The sequence below is a fragment of the Marmota marmota genome, unplaced genomic scaffold (assembly GCF_001458135.2).
Source record: "Marmota marmota marmota unplaced genomic scaffold, marMar, whole genome shotgun sequence".
NCBI classification, from domain to species: Eukaryota; Metazoa; Chordata; class Mammalia; order Rodentia; family Sciuridae; genus Marmota; species Marmota marmota.
Window position 1 is genome coordinate 4,691,462 of NW_026000241.1, and position 19,003 is coordinate 4,710,464.

General features: G+C 40.6%; 1 pseudogene; it reads left to right on the plus strand.

The window, feature by feature from the left end:
* Positions 1-8,267: 8,267 nt before the first annotated feature.
* Positions 8,268-13,720, plus strand: LOC125613716 (annotated as a pseudogene).
* Positions 13,721-19,003: the final 5,283 nt, after the last annotated feature.

Sequence of the window (19,003 nt, forward strand, 5' to 3'; positions counted from 1 at the left end):
CGAGAGGAGCGGGGTGTGGGGGGTCGCGCCCCACTCCCCAAGTGGGGCCGGGTTTTCCTGGGCATCTTCCAGGTTCAAGGGCAGCATCGTCTCAATTCCGCGAACTGGCCCCTGAAGCGAACACTTCTCAGGGGGCAGTAAACCCGGCCTCTCGGTATCCCCCACATTGCAGGGCCGCGGAAGCGGGTCGGGTGCACGGGGTCGGCCTTGGAGTGGAAGGGGAGACGGCACTATTACTGCACTCAGACTCCCTTCCCCCCTCCCCTCCTCCCCTCCTCTCCCCTCGGATTGAACCCAGGGGCGGGTAACCACTGGGCCACATCCCCAGCCTTTTCTAATGTTTTATTTAGAGTCAGGGTCTTGCTGAGTTGCTGAGGCTGGCTTTGAACTCTGGATCCTCCTGCCTCAGCCTCCCGAGCTGCTGGGATTACAGGCGTGCACACCACGACGGGCTCTCAGACTGTTCCTTGACATTGTTTTAAAAACCGAAATGCTTATTAAGGAAGGGTGTGACTTTATTTGAAAGAAGTATTGCATTGGTGAAATCCCACTCTAAGGTCTGGAAGCACATCAAGGGTTAGGCAGAAAGGATTTTCTTTCTAGGGAGGAGCAAAAAGAATAGAAATTAGGTGGGCAGGAGGGGAGGACGGAGGGTGGCAACGTCAGATCCTAGGCCAGAGAGCATCACCCTTAGGTCTGCCTGTTTTTGTTTTTGTTTTGTTTTGTTTTGGGGTACCCAGAATTGAACTCAGGGGCACTCGACCACTGAGCCACATCCCCAGCCCTGTTTTGTATTTTATTTAGAGACAGGGTCTCACTGAGTTGCTTAGCTCCTCGCTTTTGCTGAGGCTGGCTTTGAACTCAGGATCCTCCTGTCTCAGCCTCTTGAGCTGCTGGGATTACAGGCGTGCATCACCGAGCCTGGGTCTTTTTGAAAGGTGACAATAGAGGAAGGTTTGTGTACTGGATGAGGCTTTGTGAGGGTGGGTCAAGGATCACACACCTGGAGGAAGGAGAGAAAGATAATGGAAGTTTACTTAATAAGTGTTTTGTTTCTGCTGATCAGTTCAATCATTTTTAAGGCAAAAAGTGGGAATTTGGAAAGTGTCTGTCTGCCCTTGTCTGTGGTTAAGGGTGGGGGGCACCCTCTAAGTGTAATGGGAAGGGTGTTAGTGTGAACTAGGCTGCTTGTCCAAAATAGAAATTGTTGGGGTCCAAGTCAAAAACCTTTATCTACCAGGATTATATTGCTTGTGTAGAAGCAACCTCTTCAGCCTTTTGTTTTTGCACACACAGACTTGGTCTGGTCAGAGTTTAATATGCCATTTGAGAAGGTCTGTGAGAAGAAGTCTGAGAAAAAGACACTGGGTGTGTGACACTGTATGGGGATGTGTAGTATAATAAAATTTAGTCTTTGTCCAAAGTGTAAGGCACAGAGATTGTAAAACCCTTGAAATTTTCTGAGCAATTTGTGTCTTTGGTTGTTTATCATAAGAAACTTCCAGACAGTGTCTCAGTTTATGCTAATGAGGTGATGCAGGGTACCAGTTTATTCACACGCATGAGCACCACAAACACAGCGGAACACAAACACAGCGGAACTCAATCACGTGCTTTGTCCTGTCATCTGCGGTGGGGATAATGGTGTCAGAATTAATTTGTGGGACACCCAGTTGGTGTTGCAGAATTGTTTGGTGATCCGCAGACACCACACTTGGTGTCAGAAGAACTGTCAGCAAAAGACACCGCAGGTCTGAACTTTCAGCGGGAGGGAGCCACGCAGGGCTGCCTGAGCACAGCAAGAGTGGGGCCGGGGCACACTGCTTCGTTGAGTGGCTTCCCTTTTGTTTCCTGTATGGAGTGTTGTTTCTGAAAAATACCAGTTGACTTAAGCATTTCAGAATTTTATTTCATCATTCAAATGGAAGGTGGTGATTTTCTGGGTTGGGACCTGAATGGGTGAAATGATGAGGTCTGAAGAAGCAAGAAGTCTTGAAATAAATTATGTGTTTATATTAAGTTCAAATAAGATCATAAAGGCCCATTGAATCAGCACGCAAGGGAATAAATAGGCCATGATCGCTCCTGATATGTCTCCCTGATCTCAGCAAGCCATGCACCAGAGATAACCGTAGGATGGATTTTTTTTTAAGTTTTTTTTTTTTTAAAGTTGGACACAATATCTTTATTTTATTTATTTATTTATTTTTATGTGGTGCTGAGAATTGAACCCAGTGCCTCTAGCATGCTAGGCGAGCGCGCTACCACTTGAGCCACATCCCCAGCCCCAAGGATGGATTTTTTGATCGTTCCTTATAGCTTTACCATCTCTTATCATTAGGCAGAGTTTTGCTTGGTTTGCCTCTTTTGTTTATGAATGAGTTAATCTTGCCACCAACATACTATTACTTTATGCACATGTGGGGGCCGTAGCTTGTAGCTTTGCCTTCACGGTTTGCATACAGGGTTGGTAAGGTGGCCATTCAGCCAGTTCACTCAGTTATTCCTCTGCTCTTCTGTGGGCCTTGGGTTGTTTCAGACTTATCTATTTATTTATTTTTGACGTTGTTAATAATGTTATTTTTATTTTGTCCCCAAATACTAATGCATCATCAGTTATTTTTTGCAGAATGGGATAAAAACTGTTAATTTGTAGACTGGATAAGTTAAAATTTAGTTGGAGATTGTGTTAGTACATGAATTTATCATTTGACCTTTCATGGATTTGTGTGCTCTGCCAGTGCTTGGAATGCTGATGTGGGTGCATCACGAATGATTGTATTTTGCTTCCTGCTCATTAACTTTGGCATTGAATTACTTGTAGATGGCCTTCTCTGCCTCCTCCCCCAGTATAATGGCATTGAGATTTTATTTTCCAATCCAGTTGTTTATAGTTGATCTATAGCCAAATGGTGAGTTTTCTATATTAATCTACTATCATACAAACTTGCTGTAAGCCCTTTTTAATTCCAGGAAATACTCTTCTTTTCTTTCCTTTTTTTTTTCCCCTCTAATTCTTTGGGGTTTTCTATATTTACAAAGTTTGTTAATTTTCATTTTAGATGAAATACTTAAATTTTGTTGAGACTTCCCATGGACACATGTTAGTTAAAAGGACACATTAGTGATTTAAGGATGGGACATGGCTCAGTGGCAGAACACTAGCCCACCATGAGCTTGGTCCTGGGTCAGATCCCAGTCATCTCTCACACACACACACACACACACACACACGCACACGCGCGCGCGTGTGTGTGTGTGTGTGTGTGTGTGTGTGAGAGAGAGAGAGAGAGAGAGAGAGAGAGAGAGAGAGATTTCATCTCTAATTCCTCTCAGGTTTTATTTTGTTTTGTTTTGATACCAGGGATGGTTGAATCCTGGGGTGATTAACCACTGCGTCACATCCCAAGCCTTTTTTAAATTTTATTTAGACACAGGGTCTCACTGAGTTGCTTAGGGCCTCAGTAAGTTGCTGAGGCTGGCCTTGATCTTGTGATTTTTCCTGTCTCAGTCTTCCAAGCCTCTGACATTACAGGCGTGTGCCACTTCACCTGGCCCCCAAGTTTTCCATCTGTGTTTCTGTCATCAAATTCTACTTGAAATCCATTGTGATGCAAGGACATAACCTATATGATTGGTTAAGGTGTGTTTTGTAGTACAAAACATGGTCTTTATTGGTGAATATTCCTCAGGATCTTGAGAAGATGTGAAACTCTGTAGTTGTTGAATGAAGTATGCTGCAATCTCAAATGTCTTCACTTGATGGATGATGCTGTTGATTTCAACTGTGTCATTACTAAACTTTTTATTTTTATTTTATTTTATTTATTTATTTATTTATTTTTGGTATCAGGGATTGAATACAGAGCTGCTTTACCACTGAGCTACATCCCCAGCCCTTTTAATTTTTTTGAGACAAGATCTCCCTAAATTCCTGAGGACCTCATTAAGATACTAAGGCTTTTCTCAAACCTGTGATCCTCCTGCCTCAGTCTCCCAAGTTGCTGGGATTACAGATGTGTACCTTCATGCCTGGCTACATTTTTGCTTTCTTGATCTGTCAATTATTGATGGAGGTGTTTTGAAGTCTACAGATGTAATTTTGGATCTGTGATCTTCCTTTCAGTTCTCTGTTTTTGCCCATGTGGTTTGTTGCTGTGTTTAGGAGAATACCTTGTAAGGAATTTATGTGTTCTTGAAGAACCAACTGCTTAATCGTTAATTAATCCCTTATTATTTCCTTTGAGGTTCAGCTAAATCTACTTGTGTCTTTGTCTTATTTTAATTCACATTTTATTGACATAAAAGTAAATATATTTCATACAAAAATGCTTTTTGGAAATACATATACATTGCATGGTGAATATATACACTATCTCATACCTATCATCTTTTTGTGGTGAGATCACATAAAATCTAATTCCTTAGTGACTTCCCAGAGCACAATGATATAATTTGATAGACCCAGCCTGATTTTCTCTTAAAATTGGGAGCCATCTCCACAAAGCCAGGAAAAGATAATTTCGGTTTTACTCTAAATTACTGCAAATTCTGAACCTGCTTGGAATGCCTGCCCGTGCCTTGAACTCACCCATGCCTGGCTCTCTGACCAGATAGCAGCCCTCTCTGAAATTTTAGTGACGCCTCATCAATCTTGGCCTTCCCTGGCCAGATAATGACCCTCTCTGAGGCTCTAATGACCTTCATAAATTCTGATGTCGGGGCCAGCAAAAATGTAAACTACAATTAGTGTTATGCTCCTCAGAGTTTTGTTATCTGTAACCCCCCTTTGTGTAACTTTCTGGGCTATGAAGTTGGGCTGCAGGAAAGCTGCTGCGGCTGCTGTCTTGTTCCCACGGTTTTGGGTGGGAGAGGCAGTCCGGCCGGACGAAATAATAAGCTTGCTTTAATTTGATTTTGATTGGAGTCAGTGGTCTTTTCTTGCATCCTGGTCTAACAATTAACTGCAGTCACCATTTTGTGTAATAGGTGTCTTGAATTTATTTCTTCCTATCCAACTGAAATTTTAACTCCTTTGAACAATGTCTCCTTAAGCCACCCCATTACCATGTTTTTATATAGGAAAAGTTTTCTGATAGAAGAGCACAGATTTGGGGCTGGGGATGTGGCTCAAGCAGTAGCGTGCTTGCCTGGCATGCGTGTGGCCCGGGTTCGATCCTCAGCACCACATACACACAAAGATGTTGTGTCCACCGAAAACTACAAAATAAATATTAAAAAAAAGAGTCAGTTAAAAAAAAAAGAATTAAAAAAAAAAAAAAGAAAAGAAGAACACAGATTTGGTCTTGTTTTCCAATCTGTTCTGCTAGTCTGTCATTTAAGACAGGTACAGGAAAACACATTCCCAATTGTCATTGATATACTTGGATTAATAAGTACCATATTCTCAACTTCTTTTTTAGTTAATATTGGGTTTTTCTTTTAAGCAACTTTTTCTGCCTTTCGTTTAGTTGCATGGTTGATATAATTCTGCCTCTGTCTTCTATAAGAATATCAAGGATGCTTGTTTTGGAAATGTTCAGTGTTTTCCCAGTGTTAACAAAATCCGTTTACAACTACTCTCAACTTAGTTGAGTGGGCGTGAATTCTCACCTCAGCTCCCTGTCCACCTCCAGAGAGGAGCCCCCAGGCCGGCTCATTTTCCTGCTCTCTCAAGATACTTGCTTCCTGTTCCAGAGGCCTGGCTGCCCTCCCCGAGCCCTCAGTCTTGGGAGTGATCACCTGTGTGTCACATCCACATCAGGGTCAGCATCAGAGCCACAGCTCTGAAGGTGACTAAGCCAGTTCTTGCTATGACTTGCTGACCTGCTCTCCAGATGCCACCTTGGGTTGGTACCTCTGCTGTTGTGACCTGTGCTGATCTGTTCATTGCTGCCCCATCTGGGAATTGGGGTCTCACACCATGTGTCACCAGGAAACCACAGAAATTAGCATGTCCTCTCCCTTATTTAATTCTTTATTTAAAATTTTCACCCCCACAAAGTATGTTCCCAAATGAAATATAAAGTCTGTGGTAAGATTTGGTGATAAAAATAATATTAACTATGGGGCTGGGGATGTGGCTCAAGCAGTAGCTCGCTCGCCTGGCATGCGTGTGGCCCGGGTTCGATCCTCAGCACCATATACAAACAAAGATGCTGTGTCCGCCAAAAATAAAAAATAAATAAATAAAAAATTTAAAAAAAGAGAAAAGGGCAGAACATCTCCATTCTTAAAAATAATAGGAAAGGCAGCAGAACACAACAGACACTAGTATGGCAATATGTAAATCAATGGATGTGTAACTGATGTGATTCTGCAATCTGTATATGGGGTAAAAATGGGAGCTCATAACCCACTTGAATCAAAGTGTGAAATATGATATATCAAGAACTAGGTAATGTTTTGAACAGCCAACAATAAAAAATTAAAAAAAAAATAATAATAATATAAACTAACTAATTAGAACAATTTTTTTTTTAGAGAGAGAGAGAGAATTCTTTAATATTTATTTTTTGAGTTTTTGGTGGACACAACATCTTTATTTTATTTTTATGTGGTGCTGAGGATCGAACCCAGCGCCCCGGGCATGCCAGGCTACCGCTTGAGCCACATCCCCAGCAATATAAACATCCTGAGACTCTTCATCAAGATTATAACTTGGGCACTCACTTGAGTCTCCAAGTGTCCCCATCCGACTCATCCCTGACCTGCCCTGGAGATGTCCACACTGTCTTAACCCATTGGCTAATTTTCCTTAATTGCATGCATTTTCAGCGAGCATTTCTCTTTTAGGTTTGCCCCAGTGGATCACTGGGTTCACATTATCTAAGACAGTGGTTTTTAGTGTTTTACTCACATAACAAGAAGGTAACTATTTGAGGTGGTACATATGTGGGATTATTTCACAGTTGCACACTTTAAATATATCCAATTTTATCATATTGGGTTTTTTAATGAAGGACTCCTTGGATCCTTTTATAGACTCACTTGCAACTTCATGGGAAGTGTATACAGTATAGTATCTGCTAACATTTTTTTCATTTGCAACATATAAACAAAGTTTGTCATAATCAATATAAAACCTGTGAATGTATTAAAATGTCAGTGCAGTGGAAAAAATGAGCAAAGAATATTAATAGGTAATTCATAGGAAAAGAACTATAGAAAAGCTGACGTATGTGTATGTAAACATTCACCCGTGATGAAATACAAAAACAAAGGTTGCTTTTTTCTTTTCCTTTAGTAGTATGGGGATTGAACCCCGAGGCACTCAACCACTAAGTCACATCCCCAGCCCTTTTTGTATCTTATTTAGAGACAGGGTCTCACTGAGTTGATGAGTGCCTTGCCATTGCTGAGGCTGGCTTTGAACTTGAGATCCTCCTGCCTCAGCCTCCTGAGTTGCTGGGAGGTCACTTGGTATTTACAGGCGGGGGCCACTGTGCCCGGCTGGATCTTTTCATATATGGTATTTTAACCTAAATATGCTTTGGGCTGTTCTCATGCATGCATTCATTCAGTTTTACTCTGTATACTAACGCCTTTTGTTTGTTTGTTTGTTTTTGTGGTGCTGGGGATTGAACCCAGGGCCTATGCATGCTAGATTTGCACTCCACCACTGAGATATGCTCTATCATTAATCAATTTTCTGTGTATGTGTGGGCCCCTTCAGTACTGATTTCCTTTCCCATGATCTATTTGTTAATTTTTGTGTTAATAACATAGTGTTGTGGATAGTGTGGGTTCAAGGTCTTTTGTGTATGTAGTCAAGTCATCCACTTTTTGTTCCAGAGATTTTAAACATTTATCATGCCTACCAGATTTGGTAAACCAGTTTTTAACTGTCTAGGAAAAGGTGTATTTGGGGGCATTATACAATTTTATAGATATATGTGTGGGAGGTGCCAACTTGATAACAGTGAATTTTTTGTGGGGGAGAGTACACGGGGTTGAACCCAGCAGTGCTCTACCACTGAACTACATTCCCATCCCCTTTTTTTAAAGATCTATTTTTTTTTTTTTTTAGTTGTAGTTGGACACAGTACCTTTGTTTCACTTATTTATTTTTTATGTGGTGCTGAGAATTGAACCCAGGGTCTTGCCCGTGGGAGGCGAGCACTCTACTGCTGAGCCACAACCTCAGCCCTCCCACTCCTTTAAAAAAATTTTTTTTTTTTTTTGTCGTGGATAGACATAGTACATTTAATTATTTATTATTATTTTTTGTTGTGGTGCTGAGGATCAAACCCAGTGCCTCGCGTGTATTGGCAAGCGCTCTACCACTGAGCCACAACCCCAGCCCACATTCCCACCCCTTTTTATTTTGGGACAGATTCATTCTAAATCGATCAGGCTGTCCTTGAACTTTGGATCTTCCTACCTCAGCTGCCCAAGTTAGCCGGAATCACAGACGTCCACCACCATATCTGGTAGACTTTGAACTCATCTGTTATGGTTTAGATATGAAGGGTCCCCCCAAAAAACCTCACATGTGAGACAATTCAAGAAAGTTCAGAGGTGAAACGATGGGTTTATGAGAGCCTTAACCTAATCAGTGCGCTGACCCACTGAGTGGATGTGCTGGGTGGTGATCTAGGCAGACAGGGTGTGCTGGAGGAGGGAGGTCACAAAGGGGGCATGCCTTTAGTGCTCACAGTGTCCCTGGCGAGCAGAGCCCGCTCTGCTTCCTTTTTGCCATGTCCTGAGCTGCTCACCTCTGCCACACCTTGTAGCATGAATGTCTGCTCACCCAGGCACAGAGCAGTGGAGCTGGCCCTCTCAGACAGACCTCGGAAACCATGAGCCCCAAATAAACTTTTCCTCCTCTTGAAATCATTTTTGTCAGGTCTTTTGGTCACAGAGGCGAAAAAGTTGACTAAACACCACCCTTTCACTTGTTTTACTATCCTTTGATATTCTCCAATAAAAACTATAATGTTTTTCTGTTGGTATCCTGAATTGTCCTTCGTGAGTCCTGTTCAGTATTTAATTCCAGTTGATGTATAATAAACCATATATACAAGTTTCCAAATGTTCTTTCAGTGTAGTCAAAAAAAAATGCACCGAATTTCCCAAGTAACAAGTTGTGACAACAGAGGATAAATATTAACTACAGACCATCTCTAGATTGATCATCCACAGTGCACTAGGGGGAAGATGAGGTAGGCTGCTTTTGATGAACATATTATTACATTTCAAACATTCAGAGGGACAACTGGAGTTAAACAGGTTATATATTTTTGGCATCAACTGGTTTGGAACACCAAGACCTTCTTTGCAATTAGGATGGTGAGGTCCATCCCAATAGTATTTCCCAAATACCAGCAAGGGTCAAAGTTTATTCTTAAGTATCTCCAAGAATAGGCAGTCTCAGGACGCTTGCTGTTAAGTCTCACGCACACTAAATAGCAGTACTTTGTTGTGAGAGGGGCTGACCTCTACAGAGAGCAATTGGAGTGGCCCAGTAGCACAACAGGTGTTCTGTTCTGATGCTGCTTTACCTGCTAGTTCCATCATAATTGCTGTGTGAGAGATCTGGGGGTGATGGAAGTGCCCGAGTGTGACAATCGAGTGGTGGCATATTGAGAGAACATAATATCATGTGAAATTCTTATGAAATGAGTCTAGATCTCTAGTGCCATGAGTCTTACCCTTCCTCCTGGAAATATATGGGGGATGTTTTAGGAGTCAGTGACGTTTGAGGATATGGCTGTCACTTTCACCCTGGAGGAATGGGCTTTACTGCATCCTTCCCAGAAAAAACTCTACAGAGATGTGATGCAGGAAAACTACAGGAACCTGACCTCGATAGGTAAGTGTGACATTCCCTCTCGTAGCCAGTCAGATACCAATTGTTACTTGCTTGTCAATACTGTTCCATGATTTGGGAGTGTGGAAAGGGAACATTCTGGTGAATATACCAGCCTGGTCACATTATACCATGAATCTAGCAAGAATCTATTCTTTTTTTCCTACAATATTGTAATTAGTCATAATGGCTTGTTTTGGTCTGCATTTTAAAAAAACAATGGGAAACTCAAGCCACTGATGATTGCTACGAAAATTCCAGGAGAAATATAAGGTAATTTGCACTCACAAGAGAAAGCAAAGTACATCATGAATCTTAGAGTAACATAAAATTTTAAAAACAAGCAGATGGTACAAATGTGCTCAGCTTCAAATTGATTTAATCTCATTTTTCTCCAAAAATGCATACAGATTGAGCATCCATTATTGGAAATTCTGAGATCCAAAATGTTCCAATAGAGGCCACATCTGTATGACTGACATGAGACCACAGTGGTACTCTCCCAGTTTTTAATACACAGACTGTGTTCCATACACAAATTATTAAAAATGTTTTTATGAAATTATGTTCAGGTTTTGGGTATAAAATGTTAATGAAATAAAAATGAATTTTAGATTTAGATTGGGACCCATCTTGATATCTTATTATGCATATGCAAATACTACAAAATCCAAAACACATTGGGTCCCAAGCGTTTTGCATAAGGAATACTTAACTGTATTTAAATGTGCTATAGATATTCAGTGTTAGCAAAATACTTTGAAGCATTAGTAAGGAACCAAATATCCATATCACTGTTTTGATAACCACTGTACTTAAGCCATCCTCTAGTGTATTCAGTCCATTCATGGTCGACAATTGTTACAGAACATAAAACTTCCGGGATATTATTAATAAACTCTTAGTGATGTGCTTCTCATTTTTTTGTAGTGGGCAAGTAGTACAGAGACTCTATAAAGATGACAGTTGGTGTGGTGACCACTTCAGCCCGATTCTACATTCTGTTGTGAACAAGAAAACACCTCTGAGAGTCAAACCAAGTGAAAGCTCTGTGTGTGGAGAAGTGGTCATGGGTGATTCCCCCCTAAATGTGCCCCCGCCAGCTCACACTGGATACAAAGCACATGCATGTCAGGAACACAGAGAGAATTCATATAAAGATAAGGAATATCCAGAAGCCTCCAGGTATCCCCAGTGCTTTCAGATGAGGGAAAGGATTCACACTGGGAAGAAGCACCATGAATGTAAGCAACATGAGCAAGAGTTCAGTCGTCCCAGTTCCCTTCCATTACATGAAAGAACTCACCCTGGAGAGAAACCCTGCGAATGTGAGCAATGTGGGAAAGCCTACCATAATGCCAGCGCCTTCAGAAAACATGAAGTAACTCACACTGAAAGGAAAGCCTGTGTATGCAAGCAATGTGGGAAAGCCTTCAGTAATTCTGGTTACATTCAAATGCACGAGAGAACCCACACTGGAGAGAAACCCTCTGTATGTAAACACTGTGGGAGAGCCTTTACGTTTCTCAATTCCCTTCAAAGACATGAAAGAACTCACACTAGGGACAAACCCTATATATGTAAGTATTGTGGAAGGGGATTCAGTTCTTCCTGTTACGTCAAAATACACGAAAGAACCCACAGTGGAGAGAAACCTTATATATGTAAACAATGTGGGAAAGCCTACTGTGATCCCAGGTCCTTCAGAAAACATGAAGCAACTCACACTTGAGAGAAACCCTATGTATGTAAGCAATGTGGAAAAGCCTTCATTTCTTCCAGCCACATTGAAAAACATGAAAAAATTCACTCTGGAGAGAAGGCCTATGTCTGTAAGCCATGTGGGAGAGCCCTCACTTTTCCCAGTTCCCTCCACAGGCATGAAAGAATACACAACACAGACAAACCCTATACATGTCAGCAGTGTGGAAAAGGCTTTCATTCTTCATATTACTTTAAAAGACATGAAAGATCACACAGCAGGGTCAAACACTATGTAGGTAAGCAATGTGAGAAAGTCTTTTATGATCCCTGCTCCTTCAGAAGACATGAAAAAACTCACATTGAAAGGAAAGCTTACGTGTGTAAGCAGTGTGGAAAGGCCTTTAGTTCTTCCAGTTACATTCATAAACATGAAAAAACTCACACTGGAGAGAACCCCTATGTATGTAAGCAATGTGGGAGAACTTTTAGTCATTCCATTTCCCTTCAAATACACGAAAGAACTCACACCGGAGAGAAGCCTTATGTATGTGAGCAATGTGGGAGAGCCTTCAGCGAATCCAGTACCTTTCACAGTCATAAAAGAACTCACACTTGGGAGAAACCCTGTGCATGTAAGCAGTGTGGGAAAGCCTTCAGTCAATCCAGGTATGTTCTCGTACGCAAAAGATCTCGCACTGGAGAGAAACCTTATGTATGTAAGCAGGTGGGAAAGCCTTTAGTTCTTCCAGTTACATTTGAATACATGAAAAAACACACACTGGAGAGAAACCCTATGTATGTAAGCAGTGTGGAAAAGCCTTTAGTTATTTCAGTTCCCGTAAAATACACGAAAGAAGTCACAGTAGAGAGAAGCCCTCTCAAAGTGGAAAGAAGTCCTATGTATGTAAGTATTGTGGAAAAGCCTTCAGTCGATCCAGTCATGTTCTCAGACATCAGAGAACTCAGGCATGTAGGCAACGGATGTGTGAAAACCTTCCCTCAGTGCAGTCACATCCTTGTACAGGAAAGAAGTCAAACTGGAGAGTGACCCTGAATAAAGAATGTGGGAAGACTTCATCGTCACATGAAGACTCTAGCAAATGTGAGAATGCAGAGACAAGACCTGGATGGATGGATGGAAAGCCTGTGGGAATGCCTGAGGTCATCTTGGTTCATTGTACACCTAGGAGTGAACACAGCACGAAGAGAAACCTGGGATAGAAGACGAGTGCAGAAACCTTTTGTCCAACACTGGATCAAAAAACTGTGAATGGGAAAAATAGAAGGAATTTGTCAGTTGTAACAAAGAGTTTGAACATCTTCCTCGTGTAGTGGGATCCTATAAATGTCATTAATATGAAAAGCTGCATGCCAGTTAAAATTGTTTAAAATGCTGTGACAAATATACTACCTGAAGGAAATGTGCTGAAAGTCTAAATGTACCGGGTTCATCAGTGACTCATTCTGAAAGGAGATTTCCGCACTATGTATTTCTGATTTTTACTCTTGAAAATAAAACTCAGTCACATACCTCTGCAAGTTTTGTTTAGGCACAGTGTGTTGAGTTTCCCAGGTAGTGCCCTTTTCAATTAAATCAAGTGATGAGTATTTTTCCTTTCATTTTGGCCATGTTGGATCCACAGGCAAATTGAAGCACAGTTCGGATATGCCAGGAAGCTTGATTTCTATGTAGTTTTTAAAATACTTGTGGTTAATGGTACACTAAAAAATGTGTTTTTGTGAGTCGGCATTTTCCTACTGGCTTCTTTTGACAGGTTTACCCTTTTACTCATGTTTGTTCTCTCTCTCTCTCTCTCTCTCTCTCTCTCTCTCTCTCTCACACACACACACACACACACACACATCATTCTTGGGGACAATTTACAGTTTTTACATGGATTTTATATTTTTTACTTTGATGTATAGTTTGTTCAAACAATATTCTTTTTTTTAAAAAATAACCTCAGTAGGTCCTTTTTTTAAAAAAATTCTGTTTTATTTATTTATTACTATATTGTGCTGAGGATTGAATCCAGTGCCTCACATGTGCGAGGCGGGCACTCTGCCACTGAGCCACAGCCCCAGCCCCCATGTTCCAACAACATTCTATATGTGTTTTTTCAAAGAGTTTGCTAAGTGTTTTTTTTTTTAATTTTTCTATTTTCACAAAGTCTAAAAGTTTTAAGTACAATTATAATAATAATTGAGAACTAATTTATGGAATATATTTACTCATTAGAAAAAAGGTCCTATGAAGTCTGGAATGGACCAGGATGTTTTTGGAAAGACCGCAAACACACAGGAAACGAAAGCAAATACAGACAAATGGGATAACATAAAACTAAGAAGCTTTGTACAGCAAGACACACAACAGAGTTCCAAGACAACCTACAGAATAGTGGGAAATATTTGCGACATACAAATCTGTCGAGGGGTTGGTAGGTGGGATATATAAGGGACTCTAAGACTTAATAGTTAAAAAACAAATAACCCAATCCAAAAAATGGACAATAGATCTAAATTCACTTTTTCAAAAGATAAGATGCAATGGTCGACAGATACATTATTATTTACCAGGGAAATGCTAATCCAAACCACAGTGATATATCAGTAAGAATGACTGATATAAAAAAGAATAAAGATAACAATAGTGAGAATGGGGAGGAAAGGGTCACTTTTGGTGGAAAAGTTAATTAGTACAGCTATAATGGAAAACAATATGGAGATTACACCTAAACTAAAATATATAACTTCCTAAACTAAAATATATAACTTCAATCCTGTGCACCACGTGAACCAGTAATTCCATTACTGGGTATATGTCCAAAGGAAATGAAATTAGAATTTGATGAAACATCTGTACCCCATGTTCATCACAGTACCATTCACAATAACTGAGAAACAGAAACAATTTGTGTCTTTCAACTAATGAATGGATAAAGAAAACATGGTAAATATATGTGATAGAATACTATGCAACCATTAAAAAGAACAAAATCAGGGCTGAGAATGTAGCTCAGTGGTAGAGCATTTACCAAATCCTGAATTTGAATTCCAGTACCATAAAGAGGAGGAAGGGGAATACATATCCTGTCATTTGCAAAAACATGGATGGAAATGGAGATTATGTTAAGTGAAAAAACTCAGGTGCAGATGGACAAATGTGACTTGATCTCACTCTCACATGGAATCTAAACAAGTTCACCTAGCAGGGGTTGACACTAGAATGATGATTACCCAAGGGTGGAGAGTGGGGTGTGGAGAAAGTTGTTCAAGATAGAACAAGAAGCACTGAAGTACTTGACTGTTGCAGAGAAATGGATCACAATTATACACTGCACCGTTCAAAGTTAGAAGGAAGGATTTTGAAAGGTCTCACCACAAAGAAAGGAAACAAACATGTTTAACCTCACTTAAGCGTCACACAATCTATACATGTAAGGAATATTATATTTTCCCATTACTATGTCCACTTGTGTTTCTGTGCATCCATTAAAAATAAAAGCAGAGGGGCTGGGGTTGGGGCTCAGTGATAGAGTGCACGCCTTGCACGTGTGAGGCACTGGGTTCCATCCTCAGCACCACATAAAAAAAAAATAAAGATATTGTGTCCATCTACAACTAAAAAAAAAAAAAATTAAAAAAAGCCGAAAGCAAAACATAACTTTTGAAAGCAAGGGGAAAAAAATATGCCAAACTCTTTAGTTTAGTGTACCAGTAGGTATCAGCATATCAGACAGTAAAACTTGGTTATTGTGTGTGTGTGTGCATGTGTGCACGCATGTGTGTGTGGGGGGGTTATTTGTTTTTTAACTATTAAGTCTTAGAGTCCCTTATATATCCCACCTACCAACCCCTCGACAGATTTGTATGTCGCAAATATTTCCCACTATTCTGTAGGTTGTCTTGGAACTCTGTTGTGTGTCTTGCTGTACAAAGCTTCTTAGTTTTATGTTATCCCATTTGTCTGTATTTGCTTTCGTTTCCTGTGCGTTTGTGGTCTTTCCAAAAACATCCTGGTCCATTCCAGACTTCTGAAGCATTTCCTATATGCTTTCTTCTAGTAATTTCATAGTTTCAGGTCTTACATTTAAGTCTTTTAAACTAATTTGGATTGATCTTTGTGACAGGAGTGAGACTGGGTCTGATTTCATTCTTCTGCATATGGCTGTCCAATTTTCCCAGGACCAATTATTGAAAAGAATATCCTTTATTCACTCTGTGTTCTTAGCCTCTTTGTCACAGTCAGGTGGCTGTAGGTAAGAGGGTTTCACTTCTTGGCTTTCTGGTTTTTTCCATTGATATTTGTGTCTGTTTTTGTGCTAGTGCCGTGGCTGTTTTTTTTTTTTTTTGTGTGTGTGTGTGGTTCTCTGACCATTTTAAAATTGCTTTATAGCTCTGTGAATAATGCCGTTGTCATTTTGCTAGGGATTGCATTGAATTTGTAAGTTGCTTTGGGCAGTATGGGTATTGTTAACAATATTTATTCTTCTAATCTAGGAACACAAGATGTCTTCCCACTTTTTTGTGTCTTCCTCAGTTTCTTTCATCTATGTTTTGTAATTCTTATCTTAGAGATCATTCAATTTTTTATTAAATTTATTCCTACATATTTTTTTTCTTGTAGCTATTGTATATGGGATTGCTTTCTTCTGTTTCAGACCATTCACTGTTGGCATGTCACAATTCTATACTTTTGCTGTAGATATTGCTGTGTCATGTCTCCATTTCCACTTGTCTCAAAACAACTCTTAATTCTATTTATTTATTTACGTGTTTATTTTGGGGTCAGTACTGAGTATGGAACCCACAGCCGTCACATGACAGACTTTATGACTGCTGCTGTTCTGTCTCCCAGTCTTTAAATTTTTATTTTGAGACCGGGTCCCGTTAAATCGCCCGTGCCAGCCTCAACCTTGCTATCCTCTTGCCTTAGCCTCCTGCTTGCTGAGATTACGGGTAGATGTCACCACATCTGACTTAAATTCCTTCTTGATTTTTTTTTTCTTGATCCACTGGTTATTCAAAAGTAAGTTATTTTCCGTGTATTTGTATAGTGTCCAAAGCTTTCCTTGTTATTGATTTCTAGCATGATTGTGCTCTGAAGAGATGCTCAGTATGATTTCAGCTTTTGATATTCCGTTGGGACTTATTTTGTCATCTGTCACGATCTTTCTGGAGAATGTTCCGGGTGGTGATGAAACAAATGGCTACTCAGAGCCTTTGGAAGGAAGGGTCCCCTGTCGTTAGTTCCGTTGATCTCTGGAGCCGGTGACTCTGCTTTTCTTTGTTCATTTTCTGTCTGGACCCTCCTGTCTGCTGCTGAGAGTGGGATGGGATCGTCCGTAGCTATTACTGTATGGGAGTCTCTCTCTGCCTTTAGAGATGGATGAAATTCTGTCTTATTAGTGCTTGTTTTATATGTTGGATATTCTGATATTGGATGCATATGTATTTAGAATTGCTGTTTCTTCTTGGGGGATTGACCCCTTTGTCACATGCAGTGACCTTCCTGGTCTCTTTTTATTTATCAGTATGGCTACTTCTGCTTTCTTAGGTGTCATATTCCATCCCCTTACTTCAATTCAGTCTGTGTATGTCCTGACAGGGGAAGCAGGTTTCTTGCAGGTAACATGTAGTTGGGTCTCCTTTTTTTAATCTATTCAGTCATTCTGCGTCTAAATTGTAGAATTTAATCCATTTATTTAAGGTAATTATATAGCTTGTTTTGTAATTTTGCAGTAGCTCCTTTCCCCCTCTTGTGATCTTACTTAGTGTCTAAATGAATTGGCATAGTACTATTTCCATTTTTTGGTGGGGGAGGGTACTGGGCATTGAACTGAGGGGCATTTGACCACTGAGCCACACCCCCAGCCCTATTTCCTATTTTGTATTTTATTGAGAGACGGGGTCCCACTGAGTTGCTTAGTGCCTCGCTTTTGCTGAGGCTGCCTTTGAACTCGCGCTCCTCCTGCCTCAGCCTCCCGAGCTGCTGGGATTATAGGCGTGGGCTACCGTGCCTGGGTTACTGTTTTCATTTGTGCTTATTGTTTTTGGTTTGTCTCTTCCAGATTTTTGTTTCATGGTTACCATGGAGCTTACAGAAAACATCATTTTTTTCAACTGAATCATGCATTTAATATTGGTAGAAATGCAATGGCAAACTGAAATTAAAATAGTAAGTGAAGGAAATACTACAGCATTTTAAGATGGGTACACAGAAATATAAAATTGGAACAGAATCAATGTTTTAAACATGCATTGTTTCCTTTCAATTAGTTGTATTCTCATGTAAAATTACTGAACAATAAATTTTTATTTTATTTTTTTTTTAATTTTTTTATTGTTGGTTGTTCAAAACATTACAAATTTCTTGATATATCATATTTCACACTTTGATTCAAGTGGGTTATGAACTCCCATTTTTACCCCATATACAGATTGCAGAATCACATCAGTTACACATCCATTGATTTACATATTGCCATACTAGTGTCTGTTGTGTTCTGCTGCCTTTCCTATCCTCTACTATCCCCCCTCCCCAACAATAAATTTTTAAATGAGAGCAACTTAACATGATCGCAAGGATGGGAACCGGAATTAACCAAAGAACAGGGCGAAATGCACTCACAAAGCACTGCAGTGTCTTTTGCATTTACTGAGAAGATACAAGCAAATAGCCCATCATAATTATCGAATCCATGTGTAGATCAGTCAGCTTTTCATGACTGTGACCAAAATACCTGACAGGAACGACTTAGAGAAGGAAGCTCTTGGTTCATGATTCCAGAGGACTCGGTCTGCATGGTTGGCTGGCTCCCAGGCAGGAACAGGGTGGAAGGGCCGGCAGAGGGAAGATGCTCAGCTCAGGGCAGCTGGGATGCAGAGCAGGGGTGAGGGAAGGGGACAGAGAGAAGGTACATTTTCCAGGGCTTGCCCCCCTGATCCACTTCTTCCAACCAAGTCCCCTCAGCACCTGAGACTGTGGGGAAAGTTGCAGGTCCAAACCATAGCAATATGTTTACAATGGAAGGTGTTTTTATCTTCATGTCAGTTTTGCTTTTCTCAGGTAGAGGGCTTATTTTGATCATATTTGTCCTTCACTCATCATTCCAAAAACTTCATCCTGCTGATGTGAGATGCTCTTTGCCAGGACTACAGCTTTTGTCACATGATACATCTGTCCTTACACCATAACTGGATCTGTGGCTTATCGGTATCACCATTCTCCATTGAATTTCCAACAGGACTGGGTGTTCCTGGAGGGGGTGCCGATTGAATTGTGTAGTCAGACGTTGCCCTCTGAGGGATGCACTGAGGGGGGGGGGAACACCGTTCTGTCTGTGGTGATCACCAGAGTCCTTACCTAGAGGACAGCACTTTACTGTGGAGAGATGCCTAATTCATAAGATGCACCAGTCTGTCTCCGCAGTTCCAGGATGGGCATTTTTCTCCTTCTGTGAACATGATTGTAAGGATGGGAACGGG